At 38.2% G+C, this 12,678-nt stretch overlaps 1 long non-coding RNA gene across 7 annotated transcripts in view; it reads left to right on the top strand.

The window, feature by feature from the left end:
• The window catches only part of LOC140646831 (uncharacterized), a 33,493-nt gene that overhangs the window by 3,401 nt on the left and 17,414 nt on the right, over nt 1–12,678 (top strand). For 6 of the 7 annotated variants that reach the window (XR_012040574.1, XR_012040578.1, XR_012040573.1 and 3 more), the window contains 2 exons: nt 5,484–5,564; nt 6,874–6,990. This is a non-coding gene — a long non-coding RNA (uncharacterized lncRNA). Of the gene's footprint in view, nt 1–5,483; nt 5,565–6,873; nt 6,991–9,689; nt 9,866–12,678 lie in introns of all 7 variants that reach the window. The other variant, XR_012040577.1, reaches the window with a different exon arrangement.

The raw sequence follows: 12,678 nt of genomic DNA, 5'->3' as shown, positions 1-12,678 counted from the left end.
AAACATTTATAAATGATTTCAACACAAATTTTTGGCTTAGGACTCTGCACTGACTTTGGCTGGGATAGAGTTAAAGTTCTTCATAGTAGCTAGTATGGGGGTATGTTTTGGATTTGTGCTGGAAACAGTGTTGATAACACACTGATGTTTTAGTTACTGCTGAGCAGTGCTTACACAGTGTCAAGGCCTCTTCTGGTCCTCATCTTGTTCATGTAAATTATTCCATGTTTTTAACATTCAGGAAGCAGACAGGCACATTGTGTGGTTTAAACAAAGCTGAGGATCATGGCAGACAATCACTGAAGTAAGCTCCCTCTGGAACACTATGCCTGAAAGGGACAGTATGTTTTTGGGATATATAAAGATGGGGTTATCAAATACAAGATGAGAAGTTACACTTTTTTGTCTTTCAGGGTAAATGCTTTTAGAATATTGTATTCAGCTACAGTGTCCTCAGTCTAAGATAAATTGCACATAGCTCAGCAAACTGTTGGGAGACTTACTAAAGGTTTGAAAAAATGCTTCCTAGTAAGAGACTCCAAAGATCAATTTATTCACTTTATTAACTGGAAGTTTGTGGGTTTAACAGAAACATAGTCTCTAAGTAACTTACTTTATAAAACGACATTTTCAGCACACAATAAAATTATATGTAACAGTCATACCCATCAGTGTATATCGATGTATGGCAAGTCTTGAAGCTGAAACTAGGCAGAATCAGACTACTGTATAAAATTTTACCAGTGAAAATAATTACCACCTGGAACAACTTTCTACAGGTTAATTTTCTAAAATATGAGATCTGCTTCATGTAATAATTAAATGAAACCTTAGCTTAGACAAGCTTTTAGCTCTTCCTTTCACTTAGAAGAGCTGAACATAGGTGTTCACTGTAATTCCTCCCACATTTATAATATATGGATGCACACCACTTCTTCAAATGAGTCCTGGAGTTTTTCACACTAAACACGTTGGAAAACTTTGCCCTTTGTTCTCCAATATTTGTGTTCCACTTGAAAAAGATAAAAGATCAGTACATCCTTTGAATTCAAAAAAATGATTTTGTTAATAAATTGGGTAAGGTGACAGGGCTGAACTGTTCCAGTTAGTGAACTGCATTAAAATGTATCAGGGGAAAGGTATGAAAGAAGAGAAATCTTCCAAAAGAGAGCAGGGAATGTCGAAGAAAAGCAGTATATAGAGCTTACATTTATTGGGCCCACTTAGCTGTTTTCTATTACATGTCTCAGAAAAAGGAGTAGGTGGTCTAAAATAGTGTTTGGGAATTTCCACCGTACAGAGGGTCTCCCGCATCAGTGTAAAGCTGAGACTATCATCAGGGGGTACTTGAACATACTTCCAGTTTTGTAACATTCATTTTTTGGTATATAAAAATGCCAAGCATGAACTAGAGTGGCAGACCTGCTGTGAGGCCTGAGCAGCTCCTGCACAGCTCTGAAGTCAGGTGAACATATGGATGCTGCAAAGCACCTTTGCCCAGCACCTTCATCTGGCCCCTAAGCGCTGGGGTAGTGTATCACGCAAAGCCTATTGTACCATTACCTTTCCTTTGAAGCACGGAAAAAAGATAAAGCTCTCAAAGCATTACCAAGCAGCTGGGTTAGGACCTTGGAAACATTCACTACTTTGTGGTGTAAAATGGATGAAATGGCCTATGGTGACCCCATCTTGATAATTTTTTTCTGTGACTGAAGCAGCTGTTCCCTTATGCTATATAAAACATTTCCGTCAGCATTAACGGTGTTGCCCCTTGATCCCGTTTACCTCTATTGAACAAAGCTAATTAGTGGCAGAAGATAAGAGTTAAATACCACCGAAAGGGCAGCCCAAGGAGTTGTTCAGCCTATTTACACATTCAGTGAAAGAGGTGATGAACAAGAGCTTTGTTACCTCTCACCAGAGGTTTTCAGGCAGTTTTACATCACAGATTTCTCTGTCTTCCTTGTTTTTCCTCTTCATTGGTTGCTTGCTTTCTCTTAACTTTCTCACTTTCTACTCTATGAGTCTTCCACCCATGTTATTCTGTTAACATACTCAGCCTGGCTGTTCCCAATCTATTACTTTAAATGGGCCTATGGCTGATTTTTGGAGGCTTTCACCAGTCCACTGTTGCTCCTTGCTGGTCACCTCTTTTTCCAGTTGAAGTCATTTTGCCAACCCTGCTGAAGACCTCCAGCTCCAAAATTCAACCCTTTCTTCTCTCTCCTACGAGAACTAAGCTCATCCTTAAGCAACCTGTATTCCGCACTAACATGCAAATTGTTTTCTCAATGCTACCTTCCTTCTCTTCAATATATGTATGTTTTAGATTTAGGCCTCTGGAGAGTCTACGCATAGGTCTGAAGTTTGTACCTTATATACAAGTCCACAACCATGCAGTACCCAAATGACTTCCCCAGCATGTCAGCAGCAGTCAGTCCCTCTTTAGATAACACTCCCTTTCAGGCTTATAGTACTAACTCTTCTTCTCGACAGGAATGAAGACAGACAGGTTCCTTTAAGCCATGCCACAAACTCCTGTATCGTTGTGTGTTTTCCTTAGAGGAACAGTGGCTTTTCCTTGCTTTGCTTTGTGAAATTGCTGTTTGAGTGTCATAGCAGCAATTGCAGAAAATGCGGAGCAAAAGAAAGGCTAAAATGAAATCGTGTCCAGGTCTAAAGTAAAAGTTATTCTACCCAATGCCTAGCACAGGTAGATTCTTGTAGAAACTGATACACCTCCTTAGCTCCTTGAAGAAGTGCAACAGTGTAACACAACATCTTTCTCTCCAGTAGATCTTTAGAAAAAAATTGCTGCCACATTTTCCTTTCTACTTTCCTGTAATTCCTTGCCTTCCCTGTAATTCCTGTTTACCACTTTTCACCACTGAAATAATAGTGGATAGGATAATTACTTTTCTTCTCATGGGGATGGGTATGTGTTTGAAAATCCTTCTCCCCCATTCCTTGTGGTTTGTTGGGAAAGCATTTTGTGACTTCATCTTCCCATAATTTCCTTCAGTAACCATGGCAGGCTACGTACCTTGTACTGAGGTCCCCAGTACAAGATTTTCAATCTCCATTTACTCATTTATTGATAAATAAGTTGCTATTTGAAGCTGCCTTGTTATACAAAAGCAAATATGATTACATACCATGTTAATGTGACAGGCCCTCTCTATAACTGTAAAATTTCATAGCCTGAACTAATTTTAAAAATTCCATTTTAAAAGTCACATGATATATTAAGTTCTGTGAATACAAATTAGGATGCCAATCAATTAACTGATTCTATCACATAGATAATTTTCAAGAAGGAGATAAGCAGGTGTGAACTGCCAAAAAAATCCAATATCTTATTGTAAAAGTATTTGTATCCTCATGGTCTGGAAGTTTGAGAGTCTTCTAAACCAGCAAACAAACTCTTTTCTCAGTAGGGTCACATGCGTATGTCCCCTCAAATTAAAAAAAACCAAAACAATGATCAGAATAGATTAGAATTCACATTTAGAACTTTTCCAATGAATAGCTGTTGTGCAGATTTAACTGCTGGATGAATTCATTAGGACAGTGGCAATGAATTTTTAACTACTATCTACTTAAATTTCAGAATCCTTGCACTGTTCCAGTGAGATCTTCAAAAGTTCTATTGCATACAAGATGCTTCATTTATTTAATTGTTTATAGAGGATATATAAATCTATTTACAATAAAGAGATGTACGATAACAGAAAGGTGAAAAGGAAAGAGGAGCAGAAACAGATGGTGTGTAAGATCCCGATAATATTTCACTAATATTTCATTCATCAATGGAAAGAAAAAGCTACAGGCAGTTTGTAATAACTGCAGAGATATAGTCATCTCCCAAGTGTGCAAGTGACTGTCAAATGCTAAATCCACCATCACACCAAATGGTGTTTTTAACACATGTTTTTATGTTATGGTGGTTTTGGTTTTAATTAACCACTTAATTTCTATATGGATGAATAAAGATAAAAAATTGAGCATCTTGATTCCTCTTTCCCTTAGCAATAAGAAAATAAATTAACTTCCTAAGAATAAGAGTTACAAGGTAGAGAACTTTTTAGTAAACTGGCCACTCACAGAAAAGAATTTGAATATGCATGTTATGCCTGCATGACTCTCTCCTGTGCAGATAAAATAATGATGAGTAACTCCAGCCAACTGTTTCTAGTATTGTATTCAACCTGCTATCAAATTGGGCTATGAGAGGAGGCAACTAGAGATAGTTTGTAAAGAGAAACTCCTTCACCTCCAGAAAACCAGATGCAAATGCAGAATAAATCAGTAATGACCAAAGGTCACTGCTTTGCAATGGCTGGACCAGTATCACAGCCTGAGCTCGATCCTGAACAACATCGTTTTGTATCCAAACAGAAACAATCTTAATTGTCAGATGTAGCTGTATGGATACAGAGGCAGAGACTAATGCACTACTTCGCTGTTACTTAGGGTTCACTGTTGGCAGTCCCTGAGAGTGCGCTTGCCGTACCAGTTGTGTAAATAAAGCAGTAGTACTAGGAGCAAGATATGAAGTCTTGCCTTGGCACTAAATTCAGAATGACCCAATGAAGCTGGTACCCAGCTGTTACAGGAAAGGTACGACTATTGCGCTTATTTTATAATATTAACATGTATTCTGCAAAAGTTAGTATCTGTTATGTTTTAGTATTTTAGGTGATAATCGTAATAACTATTAATATATTTTCTAAATAAACAAAAGAAAGAACCTGGTTTCCTTCCCAAAATTTGGATACACCAGCCTTATCCAGGAGACCTGGACAAGCAGCTGACTGATGGAGTTCTCCTCCTAATCTCACAGGCAGGGGCAGAAAACTGGCAATATTCATTGTAGCAAAGTATGAGGTTTTGGGCAGTATATCTTGGCTACATTTCCTGTGTTCTCTCGGGGTCCACCCTCACCCTTTATTTTTTCCCTGTGCTGTTGCTGAGAGTGCTGCTATGAAACAATATGCAGGGTATGAAACCTGTCCTCTGCAAGCTCTTTAAGAAAATGCTCTGAGCTAAAGAAGAGTCAGAACAAGGTAAGTCACTTAGCAGAATGCTTATCAAAATTAAGTGTGAAAAAGCTGGAAAGAAGAATAAACATGAGTCAGGACTGAAGCCAAACTTTAGTCACAAGCCACTTTATACAGAGACCAGGTTATTCCATACTTACCTCTTGTGGGGTTTCTTACATGCATGCAAAGGTCAGGTATTGATCACTGTCAAAGATGAGATTTGTGAACTAGAGGGACAATACGCTGCATGAAGAATGTCAAAACCAATGCTTCTGGTCTCTCTCGCATCCTAAGCTATTTGTTTGGAAGATGTTAGAGTGGGCACACAAGCAAATAGTGTAATCAAGGAGAATGCTTGCTGCCAGTCATCTGTATCTCACTTGTGAAATCCAAGGATTTACCTTGCTTTTAAACTGCTTATATTTCTTTTGAATTTTTCAGCACCTTGATAACCTGTGGAAGAATGTAGTGCTGAATAAAGTGACTCATGTTCTCTCAGACAAAGAATTGCCACTATTGATGGTGGGTGAATTGTTCATTGCTTTGATTTTTTTTAAGAAAAAAATGGCTGATCATCCTTGAGTCTATTTATTACTAATGCAATAGGTCATTATTGTACTCTTGTTTTTCTCTTTTGCTCTCAGTCTACAGCAGACACTCTTTGAATTAATTTATTTTCAAATAGGGTTGAATAAATGTACAGAATATGCAGGTGGGCGTAACAGGTGCTACAACATCGGAAAACATGTTTATTGACTTATTGACCTGTTTTCCTCAGGTACTTTAATGCCATACAGGAATTCTTTGCAAGAAGATTTTTCTGTTAAAAGAAATAACAGATGGGGAGGGAATAAATTGCCTTTATGGGATTTTATGTGTTACACAGATATTTGTATTTGGTAAACAAGCAGAGGGTTTGAGCCAAACTTTTAGGTGCCTGAAGGTAACTAGGCCCAGTGGAGCTATGACACTTCTGTCACCCAATGTAATACTCCATGACCGTCCATGTTTATAGTGTTGCTTTAACAGGAAAATGAACCACAAGTTTATGTTTCTATTTTTGCTTGTTTTATTCCACTGTCTTTCTATATGCTTATACAACTACAAGAGATAAGGATCTTATGTTAAAAAAAACTTTGCCCCCAGCAATGCTCCTCAGCATTTAAGACTGCTTGCGTATAGCGAGGACAGCCAGAGTCCGTCCTGCCTGATTTCTTTACAACTATGTAGTCCAAGAAGCTATCAATTTTGTTTTATTACCGTGCTTCAGTATTGCCCAGACCCCAATGACCTCTGCCAGGCAAGCTAGGTCATCTGTTTCTTGCATTTCAGCTTTGTGCTGCCTCTTGGAAGTTCTCCTCTTACTCCCTGAAGCCTACGTGATCTAGATCAGCAACGTAAACTTTTATGATTTTGACTCTGTGTTACCCTTGTGGACTTTCTGTCAGTCTCCTTAGCCTGGCTGATCTGTAGTTTCCCTCCTGGGCTTTACTGCCTGAACTTCACTGAGATTTTCATGGACTATAGAGACTAGAGCAACCAGTTCTCTATGGTGGCATCTACAGTGTACGTGTCTGGGCTCCCAATATAGACAGGAAGGGATGCAGGCACCTCCAAAGGGCAACTCACTTGACTACAGACCTTAGAGGCCTGTCTGATGATGAGCTTAACCACCCTCTACTCGTGCCTGGTTATCAGCATGGACTGTAAAGGGAACTGGGAGTGACTATGACTTAAATGCTTAACTTCCAGATGCATAAGCTTTAGCAGATGAGTCTTACTCACTACCTTTTCCTCAGATTCTACTTTACTTTTACTTGTTGCTCTCCAGCAGGAAATAAACACAGAGGACAACAGGACGCGGGCTCAGTGCATGGGATTTCAGCTGGTCTACCAATTTGTGGAGAACAAGGCATCCTTGCATCTTGTACCGGGCACGTGGCAGAAGGTAAATACCACAGTCCAGACTAACTTCATCCATATTTATCCCGTTCTTTTACACTCTTCACTCTCAAATTAATCCAGAATATAAATTTGCCTTGTCAGTACAAATTGTTATCTGAAGAACAAATATTTTTTCTGAGAACCATGTATTTTGGCCAGAAAAAATATTAATAGGCCTTTGTGTATGAACTGTAACTGAGGGAGAAACAACTATTTTTCTAGAAGTTGCTAGTCATGAGGCACCATAGGAGCTATTTGTTGATACCAAGCATTGCTCTTTTCTACTGTATTGCCACTAACAAATGTGATTTTTAAATGGTTTACAAAATTATTCCTATAGAGGGTTTGAAAGCACATTGTGCTTGACAAAAATAGGTGGTAATGCAGACACGATGTTAAGGATGCAAGGGAAACGTTCATCTGTAGACACATTAGGGATATGGTGGTCTCCAGAGAAGCGGCTTCCAAACTGGAGCTTGCAGTGACACTTAGAAATATGAGTGGAATCATAAGCAGAATTTTTGCTCTTGGTGTTGCTATAAGCAAAATAAGTGATCAGTAACATAGCAGTGGTAATACCAGTCATTGCAACACAGTTTTTTCCAGATTTCTGTCTCTCCCATATGCAAGCTAATTATGTGATTATATTAGGAGAAAGAACCAACTCTTCAATATGTATGACAAAAAAATGCACTGTGTTCACTTGTGTTCATTGTGTATATTGCCTCTTCATTTTTGCAATTCTATAAGCTTACTATTTTTTCTTTTAAAAAAAGTACTTCACAAGGCACAGATACTAATGAACTTGAGATTTGAGACTTTGTTGTTTAACATGTGGCACATAACACATAAAATCAGGATATGAGATTAAATTTTTCAGAAAAAGCAATCTGAAGTCTAGTAATGAACTAGACCTTTTTTAGTAAATTGGCAGTGTATAGCAGACACCACAAAATGCATGTGAAGAGTTTTGGAACAGGACAATATTGGATTCCCAACAGTAGAAATTGCCTTTGGTTTTCCACAGCACAGAAGGTTGCAGTTGTTGCTTCCATGTCTGGGTAATTTCGTTACCAAAACATGGCTGGCCAAAGAGATCTTGGGGGTAGAATACAAGAAGAGCAATTTGTTAACACATCTATAAACTGGGAATAGCTTCAGAGAATCGGCATCAAAATTCTTCTGTAGTATTCTGATCCAGTCTCTGACAGCCATTTCCCGCTTACCTGCAGCTCTTACTTAGGTTCAATATATGGAAGACACTGGACATTTTAGAATGAGCCTACAGCCTGCACCTAAATCAGAGATTTGCTTAGAAAGTTGTACTGCTTCCTCTTTACAAAACACCTTTTAGGTTATCTTCTTTTTTTATTATTCTTTGGGAGTTTGGGTCTTGCAAAGTACATTCCGTTAATATTTTCAAGGCTTCTACCATAATCACAATGACTAGATATTTACATAAAAAGCCAAGAATAGGGACTGTCGTGTCAACTTTAGACTTGAGCTCTCACAACCCCCACTCTACTGTATCAAGAGAATCATATTAAAACTGTTAGTGTTTGCCCAGATAGGAGTTTTACTATATAGTAGGGAGACCTTGAAACTGCTTGCACACAACTTTTAGGTTTGCTTAGTGTTACTGGCCTCATCAGCTTCAAATGACATTAGGGGGATCCTCAACACATCTGGAGATCAGACAGCAACTGAGACACCAGAAAGTTAGGGTTATGTGTACTCTAATTCGAAGGTTGGGGTACTTACAGAGTAACCTGGTAGTTCATGTGCCAATTTTGACTTTACAACTCTGTTATAATCAAATGAGTAAATTAAGTTTTCTAGAAGTGTTTTGGACAAACTATGCCAAATTTCCAAACTATCTAGATAATTAAAATTTCCATCTTAATGGATTTCTGAGTGCAGTTGATCTTAAATACAGATCTAAGACTTAAACACTGAGATTAACATTCTACCACACATACTGCTAGTGTTTGGCAAAAACAAGATCAAAGGCTTATTTTTTTTATTATGATAAGACCCCTTTAAACTACCTTGACAAAGTAAAACATCTGTACAATTCAGGGAAACGAAGTCTACACCCTTTAAAAGCCCTATTACTCTGCTATTGTGCAATAAAAGCACCTTATTGTAAAAGAAAACTTAAGCGCCAAGAATCTAATTGAGAAAAAATCAAATCTTCATGAGCTCTTAAGAGAGCTCTATGCAACTGTAACACACTCAGCCAGGATCATATAAAAATTTGCATATTCTCATATAAAATATGAAATTACGTATAAAATATGTTACAGAACTTGTTTTGAATTCTACTTGTGTATGCACTTTACCGCTGGGTGTGTTCTCTCTTGTCTTGGAAGATCTGACTGAAACTTCTTTTTTTTCCATCCCATTCTCAGCAAAGCATCAGGAAGGGAATTGCTCAATAGCAGATTTAACAACCAAAGAAAAATTACAGCTTGTGTAGGATTCCTTTATAATCATGAAATGAAAGAAGAAAACTTGGCTCAGCATATAGAAAGATACTCTATAAGGATCCAATTACACAGAAGTATGGAATTAATACCAAATATTTTAAATTATGTGGGTGAATTCTGTATGTGAGAATATATATTGATCAGGAAGTAATACATAATCATCTGTAAGGATTAAATTACAAGCACTATTTTTAAATTTGTCTTACTGGTTCAGAATACCTGCAGAAGTGCGATTGCTGCAGCTGCTGCGAACGCTGTGAGGGAATGAGGCCCTGACTCAGAGAGCTTTGTGCCAGAGAAGGCTGGCATGGACTACCTATCAATAACCTTGATACGGAAACCATGATGAAATGCTAGTGATAAGAATACACAGCAACTAAGGATTCACAGGTCATTTTTCCTCTTGCCCTTCTGATAACACATTTATATAGCACTTTATACTTTCAAAGAGATAGAACAACATCAGTGAATTAATTCTCACTAGAAGGAGGTGCTTCTGCTTTATTTTACAAGCAGTGAAAACACTAGTAGTGAATCACTGATTTAAGACCTGCCCAGTCTCATGCACTGCATGTGAGACTTACTCATTTGATTCCCTCTTCATCATCCTCTGCTGTGGCACTTCTAGGTCAGATGCTTGCTGTACAGCCACATCAACTCTCTCCTGCTTTCTGATCCCGCACGCTAGGCGCTGTGATCTGTTTGCTAGCTGCATCTTAGATCTCTTTACCAGCTACAGCTTCTGTGTAGGGACAGGGGAGCTGCTCTGCTCTGCAGCTGTGGGTCATTACCCAGCAGTGCCTGATGCCAGGGAGCCCTTCCAGAGGCCAAAGCCCTCAGCTGTAGATTTGCATCATGATTAATGATGCAGGCTGACCTTGTTGGGTGATCTGACACATGGGTGTACAGCCCAGGCTCGGACCCAGTGGACAGATGGACAGCCCTGCCATAGGCATGCAAAGTCATACGTCCTGTTACATGATCCAACATAGGGGACTCCCATACAGGATCGGAAGACACATTAGACATATCTTACTTGGAAAGTCTACCATAATACGAAAAATTTGAGCCAGGCTTGAAAGTATTTCAGCTAATCCTGCTTTTAAAGCCATCAAAGTCCCACTGTAGGTCATGTTCCAAGCAGTCTGAATTGGCTTTAAAGCCTTCTAAAAATGGCTTTTAAAAAATTCAGTAAAAAAAGTCCAAGGCACCTAAGGCTTTGTCTACACAACAGCTCCAACCAAGTTTAAAACTGAGAAAGCATCTCCCCAGTGTGCAGGAGGTTTTTAAAAACTGATAGTAGCAATTACACCTACCCTGAAGTCTCAGCTTTGCCATAGTCCTATACAGAGTCTGCTAGAGGCCACCACCTCTCCATAATAACAAATGGAGATATTAAGAACAAACATACTGTATCATGTTTTGGGTAGACTTCAAAATATTATTTAAGTGTGCTTGAAACTATGTATCGGTATAAACAGTTTAGGTTAGTAATGAATATTGATGCAACTATGCATATTTTCTTTTATCTATTTATCTATTTATATATTTACCAATTAAAATACTTCCTAAGACAATGATCAAGTAACAGAAAGTCTTCTCTACCATCCTTAGAGAGGGCCAGATTTGTCCCAGCCATGCAGAAGTTCTCTGTGCATGCTAAATGTGGTCTCATTAGCAATGTGAATTCTACCTCTTTGCTGAAATACCCCCTCTCAGCTGGTTTCTCAGAATCCTGTTACAAATTTCCATCTAAAGCCCATCTCCACACAGCCATCCAACTAAACTCAGTAGGGCTTTCCTCAAAACTGTGGCAAGGTTATAGTACAGCTCCTTCGGAGGTGATTCAGAGTAGCTCTCGCAAGCAGAGCCTAGCAAGAAAAAGCAGAGCTTTGGGAGAAAGGGTGACACAGAGGAATGCATTTTAATCATTTCATTCATTTTTAGGCTTGTTATGGTTTCCATTGTGGAGTATGCAAAATCAATCCCATGGGAGCTTGGGACAGATACAGGCAAAGGAGGAGCAGCTTCTCTAAGCGTTCTTCAGTACAGGAAAATCACAATATTAAAAACTGTCAGCCCTCTCCAAAGAAAATATTTATTTACAGACAACACAAATAAATGAGTACAGCATGCCATACAGTAACACTCACAGCCAAGCCTTTTGCTGAAAAAAAGTTTGTAAATTCCCCTCCTCTTCTTTTCTCCATTTATTTTTTAAAAAATCTCTTCTTTATCTTACATTTGTTATGCCTATGATAAAAATGAGGGAGATTTTGGAGAGAAAGAACTTGTGCTCTTAATCAATAGAGATTTTCCACTGGGTTATTTTTGTGTAGTCACGTGATGGTGATTTGTAGACCACAAAGCTCTGAAGATCATTTCCTCCACAGATGTTGGAGAAATCTACAGTATTTTACAGGGAGCAAATGCTTCTTGCATACTGATATTGGCAGTTCACTACAGCTAAAGAATCACAAGCTCAGATACAATGAACTGTCTGTAAAATTTAATTTCCAAACTGGCTGGTCTCTGTGTTCCTCTTTAATTTCAAATTAAAGCTATGTTTGACCACTCAACCACCTAGCTCTTCATGCAGTCATTCAAAATAACAAACTTGAAAGTTTGCATTACTTGATAAACTTGCAAAAATAAAAGTCATTTAAATGAAAAATCAGTTACATGAATTTAAAACTAGACCCATCATACCAAAATAGGCTATACCAGTTAGATGCTTGATTATCTTGTCCAGTGTCTGATTGTCATCAGTGATAAAGATATTAGGCAACAACATGAAAGGGTAAATGTCTTCTTAACCATGTGCCATTAATGGTTTCCTGATCTCCTAAAACATAAAGGTTCATATCCATTTTCCATGTTCATATCGATGTCCAAATCCTTATCCACATATTTATCTCTTTTCAGCTGAGCTCTTTCATTCAGTGTCATCCAGCAGCAAAGATATATTAATATAATATAATATAATATAATATAATATAATACAATACTTACTGATATTTGCTTTTCTTTGACCTTATCCCAATTTCATCTGTTCCTGCTATATAACTCTATTGTGCATGTGTAAACAATAGGGAAACTCTTTTTCTGAAAGCCTCTTAAGTCCATGAATGAAGACAATTTTCTTTCCTCAGCATATAATAAGATTCTTTCACTGACTGGCTTTATGCAATTCATAGACGCAG

Source organism: Ciconia boyciana, chromosome 2 (assembly GCF_034638445.1).
Source record: "Ciconia boyciana chromosome 2, ASM3463844v1, whole genome shotgun sequence".
NCBI classification, from domain to species: domain Eukaryota; kingdom Metazoa; phylum Chordata; class Aves; order Ciconiiformes; family Ciconiidae; genus Ciconia; species Ciconia boyciana.
This window is presented reverse-complemented; position numbering and strand designations above follow the sequence as displayed.